The sequence below is a fragment of the Pseudopipra pipra genome, chromosome 3, assembly GCF_036250125.1.
Source record: "Pseudopipra pipra isolate bDixPip1 chromosome 3, bDixPip1.hap1, whole genome shotgun sequence".
Classification (NCBI taxonomy): domain Eukaryota; kingdom Metazoa; phylum Chordata; class Aves; order Passeriformes; family Pipridae; genus Pseudopipra; species Pseudopipra pipra.
In genome coordinates, this window is record NC_087551.1 from 102,330,741 (window position 1) to 102,341,773 (window position 11,033).

The following is an 11,033-nucleotide window of genomic DNA, read 5'->3' on the forward strand; positions in this document are numbered from 1 at the left end:
CCAACATTTTAACTTGAAAGGAAGAAGAGAGGGAGTCAGAGAGAAGTAAATATGTGAGTCACTCACATGGCTTTGAGCGAGATCACTCTCAGTGATATTCTGAGTCAGGGCCCCGACTCAAGGGGAGGTCTGTTCTGAATATCAACCCAAACTCCATAACTGGATTCTGTTTTTACAGTATACTGAATCAGAATCCTCAAACCTGACAGAAATACACACACACATGAACATTTTGAAAAGTCAAATTGGGCACTATGACTCACACTTCTTTCAGTGAACCACATTGAGTTTGTGAGTTTCCTGAAGGAATTGGTGAAAATCTGTTTGAGAGAGGCACTGGTTATTTATATCTTAGGACTGCTTCATCTCCAAAACAGATTAGGATCTGCTTAAACTGCAACACTACAAAAAAATCACATAGTTTCCTTGAGCAGTTTAGTTTGCTGTGAGATAAAAGAACTAGGTGCAACAACGAGTTGGGTTGCTACTGGGGTTAGCATATGGTACTGGTAGGATCATGAATTTACACACCCAAGCACAAGTTAAAAGCTCTAAATTACCTAAAATAAACATGATTTCTTCATTTACAGCCAATTCATTGGCTAATTTCTTGTAAGTAGCACAGCAGAAACGTTTCAGTTTTTTTTAAGAAGGGATTTAAAATAGGCTTGGACAACAGAGCAAACCTGGGGAGTGTGTTTCCAGTGATTGATAAGAAGCCTGTGCTAGGTTTTGCTAATGTCAACAGTGATTTTGGGGGTGATTTCAATGAGCTTGGAGTCAAGCACCAGGTTATATGAAGAGCTAAGCTCTCTTCTCAGTTTCCTCTTGGTATAGGCTAGGTGCTTCTCTTTTCCTCATTTTTTCTTATCTATGAAATAAGCTTTGTAAAAACTAATCTTTACCTAGCTTATATGATTTAGTGACATTGTTGAGGGTGCTATCTAAACAAAGGTAACAAAGAAATTCTTAAATAAGCATTACAGCCCTTTTTACATAGAAAAAAAAAAGTGTGATTGTGACTTCAAAAGCAAGTGTGTAGAAACAGTACCTTCTTGAAATTCTTGCCCAATAGATCTGTTCCTCCAGCCTTCAGGACATATCTGTTTACTGACTAAACAAGTTTTAGTCTGTTACAGGGACAAATTGACAACGGCAGTCTGCTGAATTCCTTTGTATGACACAAATCCTCAACAAAATCATCATCAGAAGCTTTATTGCTTTATATTGGTTATAAGTGACAAAAAGGGTACCGAGAAAGCCAGATCCCTCTCTCAGTATTTGCAAAAAACACTGTTTTAATGTGCCCTAAAGGAAAAATAACACCACCTTCTGTGGTCTTTTTGCAGTTCTACCTTTTCTGCCTTCAGTGGCATATATCTCTCACCTATGCCTAACAATGACCATCTAAGGAAGAACTGTTTCTACCCAGTCTGTGTATGCTAGTTTTGAAGTCTGATGCAGTGACTTGAAAAATGCTATTTACCATGTTTTTTAAGGCAAAGTCCAAGCCTTCCAGCATGCATGCTGCAGCTTTAAGCCTAGAGGCCACAGTTGGATCCTTCACCTCTCTTTCTGCTCCCTAAAAAGCCATTTAAGTCTTTAGGTGTCTACAGTCCAAATATGTTTTAGGTGTCCTGATGCAGTAGGGAATTTGCTGTTGACTGTTTTCAGTACTGGCTGCATTTTTAGGAGCAGATATTTAAGAAGTTGGTAAATGAGGTTTATTGGTTAAAAGCCATCCCCTTCAGGTCATTCCTTTATGGTATTCCATAGGGACCAAACCTTTTCAGGAAGAAGAGGGATTTGGCTCTGGACCTCAGGCATGCTTTCACTACTATCTATTGCAAAAGAAAAAAGGAGACAAACTACTCATGTGTGCATGTGCTATGCTTTTAGCACTTGCTTTTAGCATTTGCTTGCTTTTTTACTTTGCAAAAGTAAGGCTTTTGCAAATCCTCTTCTTAGGCTCTCTGCAGATATTGAGAGGAGAACATAAGAGCACTGCTGACAGAGGAGTTGATTCTACTAATTGGTGGGATCTCTAAAACTTTAGCATCTCGTGTGGATGTAGTCCATTTTTGTGTTTTGCATATGGGAAAACAGATGTATAGAAGAATTAAGTGATATCATGGACTACCTTTGTCTAGCAACATGAACCGACTCTCATCCCAAATGAGAACCAAATTGTGACAAAAGAGTAAGAACAACCCCTCCACCTCAATAGTCCGAGCAAATACAGAGTCTTTGAAAGCTTCCAAAATTAAACCATGTCAAACTGCTACAGGCAAAGGTATATAACTATCGTCACTCGCCTGAGATGCTCCACTGACATAGATGGTTGTCGTTGTGATGGAAATAGGACAAGAAATGGTTTTTCAGATAATGAGGTCTTGAGACTTTGGAGGGTGTAGCTAAAGATCACCATTCTACCTCCAGAAAATAACATAGATTTATTTCATTAGTGTGAGAGTTTCTTTACTTTTAGATTCATAAATATGAAATAGGGATGGAAAGGAATATAAGTTTATTGGGGGCAGGGGTTGGGCTTTTTTGTTTTTTTAATTTTCCTTTCTCACATACAAGTGTTCAGTCAGTCTAAGGGTTAATGAATTATTTTTCTGGATTAAAAATAAACCTAGTTTTCTTCATTTTGCGTTAATGAAAACAAATGGGAAGGAAGGTATATGACTTGTGTATCTAGGACATATAAAAGCTCATGTTTTTGAACAACTCACAAAGTCAGCCACAATCTTCATCATTGATTTACCGATTCCAGTGTTATCTTGGGGCAAATACTACAGTTATGTAAAGTCCACAAAAAAACCCCAACATTATTTAACATTCTTTCATTTAATTCATAGTACAGCATCGATTGCATCGCAACTAATGGCTTTAAATACAAGCAGCTTTTCAAACCCTATGCATTTCCAAACCAGCCTTCAGTAAGAATGACACTACCACATCAATTACTAGCACAGGCCAGCTATAAAATTACAAAACCACTCAGCCATCTATATAATTAAATGCAAACCAAAGTAGTCAAGCAAATGTTAAAGAAAATGTCTTCATATGGTAAACTTTGTAGGTAAAGGCCTACATCTACTCTTCTACTTGGGAAGAAATATACCTTTGTATCTCATAGGTATGCCAGGTATCTGCTTCCCACTCTTTCAAACAGCATTTATAGCTGATAAATACAGAACTCTCAGCTGGTACTGTCTGTTGCTCTGTTGAATTCAGTATCTTAATCACAAATACCAGAGAATCAAGTAAAAGAGGTGTGAAACAAAAGTGGCTGCATAATGCCTGGGTGTGTCCTGATAATGTAGGACTTGGTCTCTGCCTGGCTCTTAATTGCTTACATAATTCTCCTGAGCTAACTAGCATTGCTTTTGTTAATAATGTAATTTTGCAGTTTCTTGGATGCACTGTGAAGACAGAAGTGAAGCTGTGAATCGAGGTTAATTGAAATGCTTACGTGATGGTGATGTGCCAGATTCCCTGCTGTAAGTCTCAGGAGGAAACTTGCAGTAAGTGTAGCTTGGAGAGTAAGGACAAAGTGACCTTGGCTTTTCCTTTGCTGCTTTCTGCATTTAGGTGAAGTTTAGGGCTCTGTGGCCCATAGGTGTAAGTCAGCAGTTCGAGAGGGTGCTGTGATTTATGAAATCCTCCCCACTGTGCTGTCAGTAGGCTGTTTACGCCTCACAGTACCTTAGAGCAGAGGAGGATTTCTGACACTGTTCTTTCTGCTGTGAGCATTATCTCCAGCACTTCATTTACATGACACATGCTAAAGGTTACAAAATTGGAAACGTGCAGGAGTACAAAGCTTCTGGTCCCTTGAAAGTGCTGGCCAGAGCTTCTCAAAGCTGCTTCTGCCTCCTTTTAATTCTGACAAAGGGACTAAGGATTGATTCTGACCCGTCATTTGCATGCCTGTAATATTTATTTCTTTCAGTGAACACATACCTGTATGAACAAAACCATTTTTGATAGTTTATTGTAGATTTAAGATCAAACATTTAAACACTAACTTCCCAAAAGGGAACCCAAAGTCCAGAATTAAGTAAATAGGCTCCTCATAGAAAACCTGAGGAGAATCAGATGTGTTAGAAAGGGAGCCCAACTGTGCAATGAACAGGACTTATAAGAAATGTGCCCAAAGCCCCATGTTTTCCCAGATAAGACGTAATATGAACCAGCATGTCCATTCTGATCCGATCCAGAATTCTTTAGCAGAGTGAGAACCCCTGTACCTGTTCTCCTTTCTCTGTCTTATGGCAATTCATGTTGTGTAGTTCACCTCTAAAAAAAGTTCCTAGCCACTATTTTGCAGGGTGGTGTGTGGTTTTGCCTCTTTAAGAATGCCTTCTGCTAAAGAAGTCTTTATGCAGAAAAGTGCACCAATAAGAAGATAGGGATGCCAGGAAGAAAAGGCTCTGTAGCCTATCGAAGAGAGCACTCAGCAGAATGGAGGCAGAGAGGTAGATAGCAAACTTAGTGACCTTCACAGTTAGACAGCTGTTGAGAAGAGTATTTTTGGACTGTGATCTTGGGTTTTTGTGTAAGAACCATTGTAGTCACTTAATAAATCTTTCTTTTGATCTGGCCTTTTGCCATAAGAATGCAGGAACTGCCTTGGAAAGTGTCAGTAAAATCCTGGGCACTGAATGCTCCCCGCAATTAGGGGGAAATGCCAGTAGAAGATGACTTGGATAGAACTGGCTAAGAAAAGATGATTAGTGCAGTGGTTCTGTGTGCATCTCTGAATACCCACATTATGTGTCTCTGTATTAGCACTGTCATTCCTATGCTCTGCTTTTCATCAAGACTTAGCTACTGTTAATTGTGGGGAAACCGAGCTAGCCTTGCTGATACTGGGATGTAAACAACTACAGCTGCTGTGCCTACTCTCAGGGAACTTGCAGGGGCTGTAAAACAGGAGGAAGAACAGTTGTGAGTGCACTAGTGAAGACATAGCTTTGCATATAAAGGTTTACAGTCTCGGAGAAATTGCGTCATTTTATATGTAAACAACATCAGAGTCAAGCAGCAAAGTAACCACAGCACAGAGAGGGAGAGAGGGAAGGGAAGGGAGGGAGAGAGGGGAGGGGAGGGGAGGGGAGGGGAGGGGAAGGGAGGGGAGGGGAGGGGAGGGGAGGGGAGGGGAGGGGAGGGGAGGGAAGGTTTGGGAAGGTTTGGGAAGGTTTGGGAAGGGAAGGTTTGGGAAGGTTTGGGAAGGGAAGGTTTGGGAAGGTTTGGGAAGGTTTGGGAAGGTTTGGGAAGGGAAGGGAAGGGAAGGTTTGGGAAGGTTTGGGAAGGGAAGGTTTGGGAAGGGAAGGTTTGGGAAGGGGAAGGGGAAGGGGAAGGGAAGGGAAGGGAAGGGAAGGGAAGGGAAGGGAAGGGAAGGGAAGGGAAGGGAAGGGAAGGGAAGGGAAGGGAAGGGAAGGGAAGGGAAGGGAAGGGAAGGGAAGGGAAGGGAAGGGAAGGGAAGGGAAGGGAAGGGAAGGGAATTTTCTTCCTGTTTGGAAAAGATATGGCTTTCCTATTTCTCCTTTTGTCCAACAAGGACAGTCTTGTTTAACTACTGTTATTGCTAGGCTTGACTCTCAAATAGTAAATGGGATAACTGTGTTAAGAGGCTTGCATAGAGATGATCTCAGTTTTGCTCCAATCCAAATAAAATACTTCATCTAGGCTTTGGTGATGGGTGATGATGTTAGAATGAAACACTACATGGAAAAGCAGAATTAAGGTATTAGAAGTGGTAATTGCAACAAAATTGGAAGAAAAGTTGGAAGATTTTAATAAATTTGGTATCAGATAAGCATCATAATTTTGAAATTACTAAAACTTAATTTTATAGCAAGTGATTTTCAAATGAATTACTATTGCCAGGATAATGCCATATGATTTAAAATAGTAAGATACATCTGTATCTTAAAATGAGACAAATATGACAGTTCATAGACTTATCTTCAGTAAATAATTTGATATGATAAAGATGGAGTTAGTAGGAATTATTAAGTGAACTTTTAATGTACATTCTTTGTAGGAAATCCAGCTATAAAACGTTCTGATGGGTAACATGCTATTCCTAAACTACAAAGAACTGACTACATGTAGGACAGCATTGACTTATGGGGTGAAATAAGGAGGTGGGTATTAGTCGAATCCTTGAAGATTTCGATTGGTAAGAAATACAAGGACCAGTCCTGGTCCATCTTGTTTAACTTTTGAAATAGGAATCTTTTTATTTACCAGCATGAAGTCCAGGCGTGTGTTGCTTATGCTGGCTGTTTGCAGAGAGTCAGAAGACAATAGCAGTAGAGTTAAGGGGTGGGATATTGCTTGGAAGATCTGGATCATCTCAATGATGGAAATGATAGAAATAGGATATAGTCAAAAGGTACAGTCTATAGAGGGATGTGCACTTGGGCACTAGTAAGAAATTCTAATGTAATGTGGGAACTTACCATTTGGAAATAGATGAGGAGAAGTACTTGAGGCTTCTGTTAGCTGATAAAAATGTAGAATTAAAAAGGATAAACGGTATTGTAAAATTTAACAAAGATAGTCAAGTAAGATAGGGCAGGGCAAGGTCAAGTGCTGGGACACAAATAGATCCATTCATCTGTATTAAAGGAGAGGAACTAAAATGGGAGTTTGGCAGAGATAAAGGAACAAAGCAGCCTGTTTTATGTGAGGTGGCTTGAATAACTCAGTTTTCTGGATTGGCAGATGGGTGACTGAGGATATGGTAATGTCTGTAGCTACACTGAAGATGGCAACATCAAGGAGTCTGAGAGCTCTGTACATTATAGGATAATGCTGGCAGAAGAGCATATGCAAGTAAACTGGCCACAAATAAGCTTATATGGGAAATAGGACTGTTTCTAGCTATTCACAACAGGGTTTTGGTACAACCTTCATCCAAGTAAAGGCAGAAAGAAAAGAACTACCTGCAGTGTGATCAGTGCACTTTGAAAGGGCTGTATGATGTGGTGTGTGGCACTGCAGGGACGGGAGTTGGGAGCTCTCAATGTCATTTTCAATTGTGTGGCTGCAGGCACAAGGGTTTGTATGAAGTGTAGTGCAGCCTGGATGAAGGTGAAACCAAACTATTTCATGATCAGTTAAACACTGTGGAAGTTGCATTTTTGTTCAAAAGCCGCAGTGGATGTAATAAAAATCAGCAGAGTTTAGACATAATCAAACTGGCTTTTTCTCCTTGCTGGAAGAAAATAACCTGAAGGTTATTTTTTTGCATGAAACATTAAATGTTCTGTTTAATCTGATGTAGAATATTTGCTATGGATGCTTGAAAGAATGTCATAGCATGGATATACTTAGGATAAGGAAATCCTACTTTTGTCCAAGGAAATTTGAAGCAGAATTCTACTTCTTAGAAAGCTGTCAAAGGACTGGGTATGCCTGAAGCAGAAGAAAGGGGAAATTCTTCCTCACATTGAAGCTGTTGACCTGCACAAAGTCACCAAGTTTGTTGGGTCAGAGAGGGAGAGCATGAGAATCATGGCTTTCTACTCTGGGAACCAGCGTGCTCCCTTGGGAGGTATGTCCCCATCCCTCACTGTCTGGACAAAATCTAAGTGGTAACAGGAAGAAGTGAGCATAGCCTGCCTCAACCAGCCTCTGCTGAGGTGTCTCTGCTACCTAAGTAAATGCTCTGATCATTGAGCTGTTGCGTAATTGGGGACTTTCCTCCAACACAGTTTATCCCCTCCTTTGTTTTTTTTCCAGCCAAAACTATTCAGCAAATTTGAAGCAAATAGTTTAGACATGACTGAAACCACATTTTCCGGGGAATTAACTATTAAAATAAATAAATAAATCATCCAGCTCTAACTATTACCACTTCTAAAATCTATGCTGATTCTTTTCCATGTAAATTAAAATCTTTTTTTTTTTTTTAAACATAACAGTTTGACCCATCTACCCAGACAGGGTAGTAAATTAGGCTCATTACTTATGCTGTTCTGGAGTGCACAGTGTCTGTTATAGTACTTACAACTAAAGCTTATTTCTTCAGTTTACCAATCTTTTCCTCTCTTTGCAGCCTCTATCATCCCATCAATTCCAACAGTTGGTCCCTGTAGGAGAGGGGACTCTTCACTATTACATTTTCATCCTTTTCCAGTCAACTAATTTAAAACTAATAAAGTACTTTTTTCACTGGGCCTACTGCTAACTTGTTGATAGTTTAGATTATGCCATACTACTAGATACAAGTTAAACCATTGGAAACAAACAAAAAAAGGATATCTCTAGATGTACTTGAGAATAGTAGGAAATGTTGCAGTAAAACAGAATTCCAGCTCTGAACCAAGTGCTGGACTTGATGTTGCCTGTAGAGTGGCAGCTTGAAGAGAGATTTCACTACAGAAAAGAACAAAATTTGGGGTTTTTTTCAGAATTTTCCAAGCAGTTGTGCAAGACTCCCCCATGACCTGCGTCGCAGGCAGATGCGTAGCCCACAGAGTCAGTCGGGTGGTACGACCACAGCCCAGACCCCCTGATCTTACAAGGCCTGGAAGCTCTTGACCTTGAGCTGTCAAAAAGACTCAGGTAGATCATGTCAGATATGCTGGAAGGAAAGCAGCAGCTAGGGATTTGGGGACAAGCTGTTTGCTTTCCACCAAATTGGAATTTGATGGTAGAAAACTTTAGCCAGAACAAGGTGGGTTGGAACTAGATTATTGTCAAGGTCCTTTCCAACCTAAACCACTCTGTGAATCCATGATTCTGTGATTTTTGATCAGCTCACTTGGGCCTTGTGGGACTCCAGCATTGCATCTCACCTTTCCATCTGGTAGTTTCCAAATACTCTCCCTAGGCCATGGTGAGCAACTCTCTTGATATATTTGTTGCAGCATTTTCAATTCCTGTTTGATTCCGTGTGTGATTTGCAGCTGGCTGGAAAAGTGAAGTGGTGGTTTGGCGCTTCAGAAGCCAGTGGAAGGATGGTTGTAGACATCCCTCTAGTGGCCCTGCAGCCTCTGGGAAGCCGGGAGCAGCTCCGGCATCCCCGGGCTCAGCATGCATGCAGATGCTGGCAAATGGATGCTCTCCTCTGTGGAGTTGGATCCTCTGTAGAGCTGGGGAACTGTAATGGCAGATAATATTTCCCTTTTTCCCTTTCACCAAAATTGTCCTTGAAACTCAGCACCAGTTCAGGCTGTTTAGAATGTTTATTTCATGCAGGCCACAATGCTGGAAGGACGTATCCATTTCACTGGCCACTGTAAAAAACAGGTGTACTGGGAGATGATATGAGGGAAGGGTTAATACTGTCTCTACGCTTTTTTAAATGTCAGCTTATTTAACCTAGAGAGAGAGCAATTTTGTCATCATTGAAAAAACAGGCAAGTTATACTTGAAGATTAATCAAATGTTTCAGATTTTCTTGTCTCTTTTATACAAGACTGATAGGATACCAAGGGGGAAAAAAGCAAAAAAATAAAGTGTATGTAAAATAAACATAAGGAACATTTATTTGTACATTTGTAGACTTTGGCTTCTCAACTGAAACTGTCAATAAAATGCTAATTTTGCTTATGTGTTTGGAACATTGAATGTATTTTGCTATTTAATTTGTTAAAGGACGTGCAGTAAAAACAAGAGCCCTGGGACAGCATCTTTAGAGATAGGCAAGAGTTCTCTGGTGCTGTCTTCAGAAAGGCTGCTGTTCCAGGACACCTGTGATGTCCTGGCACCCACTGTGATTGCTTCATGAAACACAGCAAGAAGTCCAGAAATTGCCCTTGTTGGTGCTGGACAAGCATCCTATGGAGGGTCCTGGGGAAGCTGGCACACTCTTAGGAGTCACTGCAGAGCAGAACTGATAGGAGTTTGCAAAGGAGATCAAGACAGTCACCACCTTTCTGCAAATGTGAACAGAAGAGAGGAATGATTTGCCTAGAGGCAGCAAGCTGCCTGATAGCAGTGTGATATGGTGGTGAAACGATATACGGGCTTATATGTAAGTAAAACTTCTTAAAAGGACAGTTTTTTAACTCTCCTTAAAAGCCCACACTGAGATTTCTCTGTATGGAAACAGAAACTACAAATCTCATCCTTCTGATAATGGTAGCTCTATATCTCCGTAACTCATCTGTACTACCAATATTACCATTGTGAATCCATTATTACTTTTAAACTGTGAATTACCTATACAAAATATCAAAGTGTAACAATTCAGCTCCAAGTGTAATTTATTCAGTTTTAACTCATGCCCATTTCAAAGCCCTCATTTGCTGTCAATAAACCACATGGCTGAATGACTATTTCTAGTTAAACCTTGATTGTTTTAAAATGATTGGAAGCAATCAATTGAATGAACAGACACCATCCTGATCAGGTTTTGATTTCAAAGGTGGTAAAAAACTTTTTAAGTAGCAGTGGGGGAATTTTTTTTCCCTTTAGAGCTGTATCATTTACTCTCTGAATCATAAATGCTGTTTTGCAGACTTCACTCCTTACCCCCCAAAAATAGCTCCCATGGGTCAATTTAAGCGATGGACCACTGGTACAAAGCCAGCAGAGAGAAGATAAATGCCTGAGAAGTTTTCAGACAACATCTATGTAAACAAGTACTGTTGTCTTGTTTTCATTTCCAGGCAACTGATCCTCAGAGACACATACATAGCATGCAGACAATATCTGGACAGCCTTCCAACCTTTTCTCTCCAAGCAGTCTATATTTTCTCCACGTATAAATGAACAGTATTTTTCAGATCAGGAATAAAATATATGTTTATTTGGAAGATACTGGTTTTAAAGACTCCATGAGTGATCATCTAATGTCACATTTAATTCCTTTTTGAAAAGATTCCCGAGCTTCAATCTGCAGTAAAATTTTAATACAGTCTAGAGTCTTTCAGACTGGGAGAAAAACATAATTAACCAATAAATACACACTAATCCACATTTGCTTTTTGTGCTGCTCAGTGGTCCAGGGCTTTCAATGTTTTTGATACGTTCCAAACAAATCTGATCTGTGCATGGGGACT

At 40.1% G+C, this 11,033-nt stretch overlaps 1 long non-coding RNA gene across 2 annotated transcripts; it reads left to right on the top strand.

Annotated features, from left to right (window-relative positions):
* The first annotated feature begins 1,944 nt into the window (after window positions 1-1,944).
* LOC135412115 (uncharacterized) lies at window positions 1,945-9,579 on the top strand. Of its 2 annotated transcripts, XR_010429503.1 has the most exons (3): window positions 1,945-4,487; window positions 6,059-6,161; window positions 7,413-9,579. It is a non-coding gene; the product is annotated as an uncharacterized LOC135412115 (long non-coding RNA). The 2 variants fall into 2 exon arrangements; XR_010429504.1 differs by lacking the exon at window positions 1,945-4,487 and having other exon boundaries at window positions 5,527-6,161.
* Window positions 9,580-11,033: the final 1,454 nt, after the last annotated feature.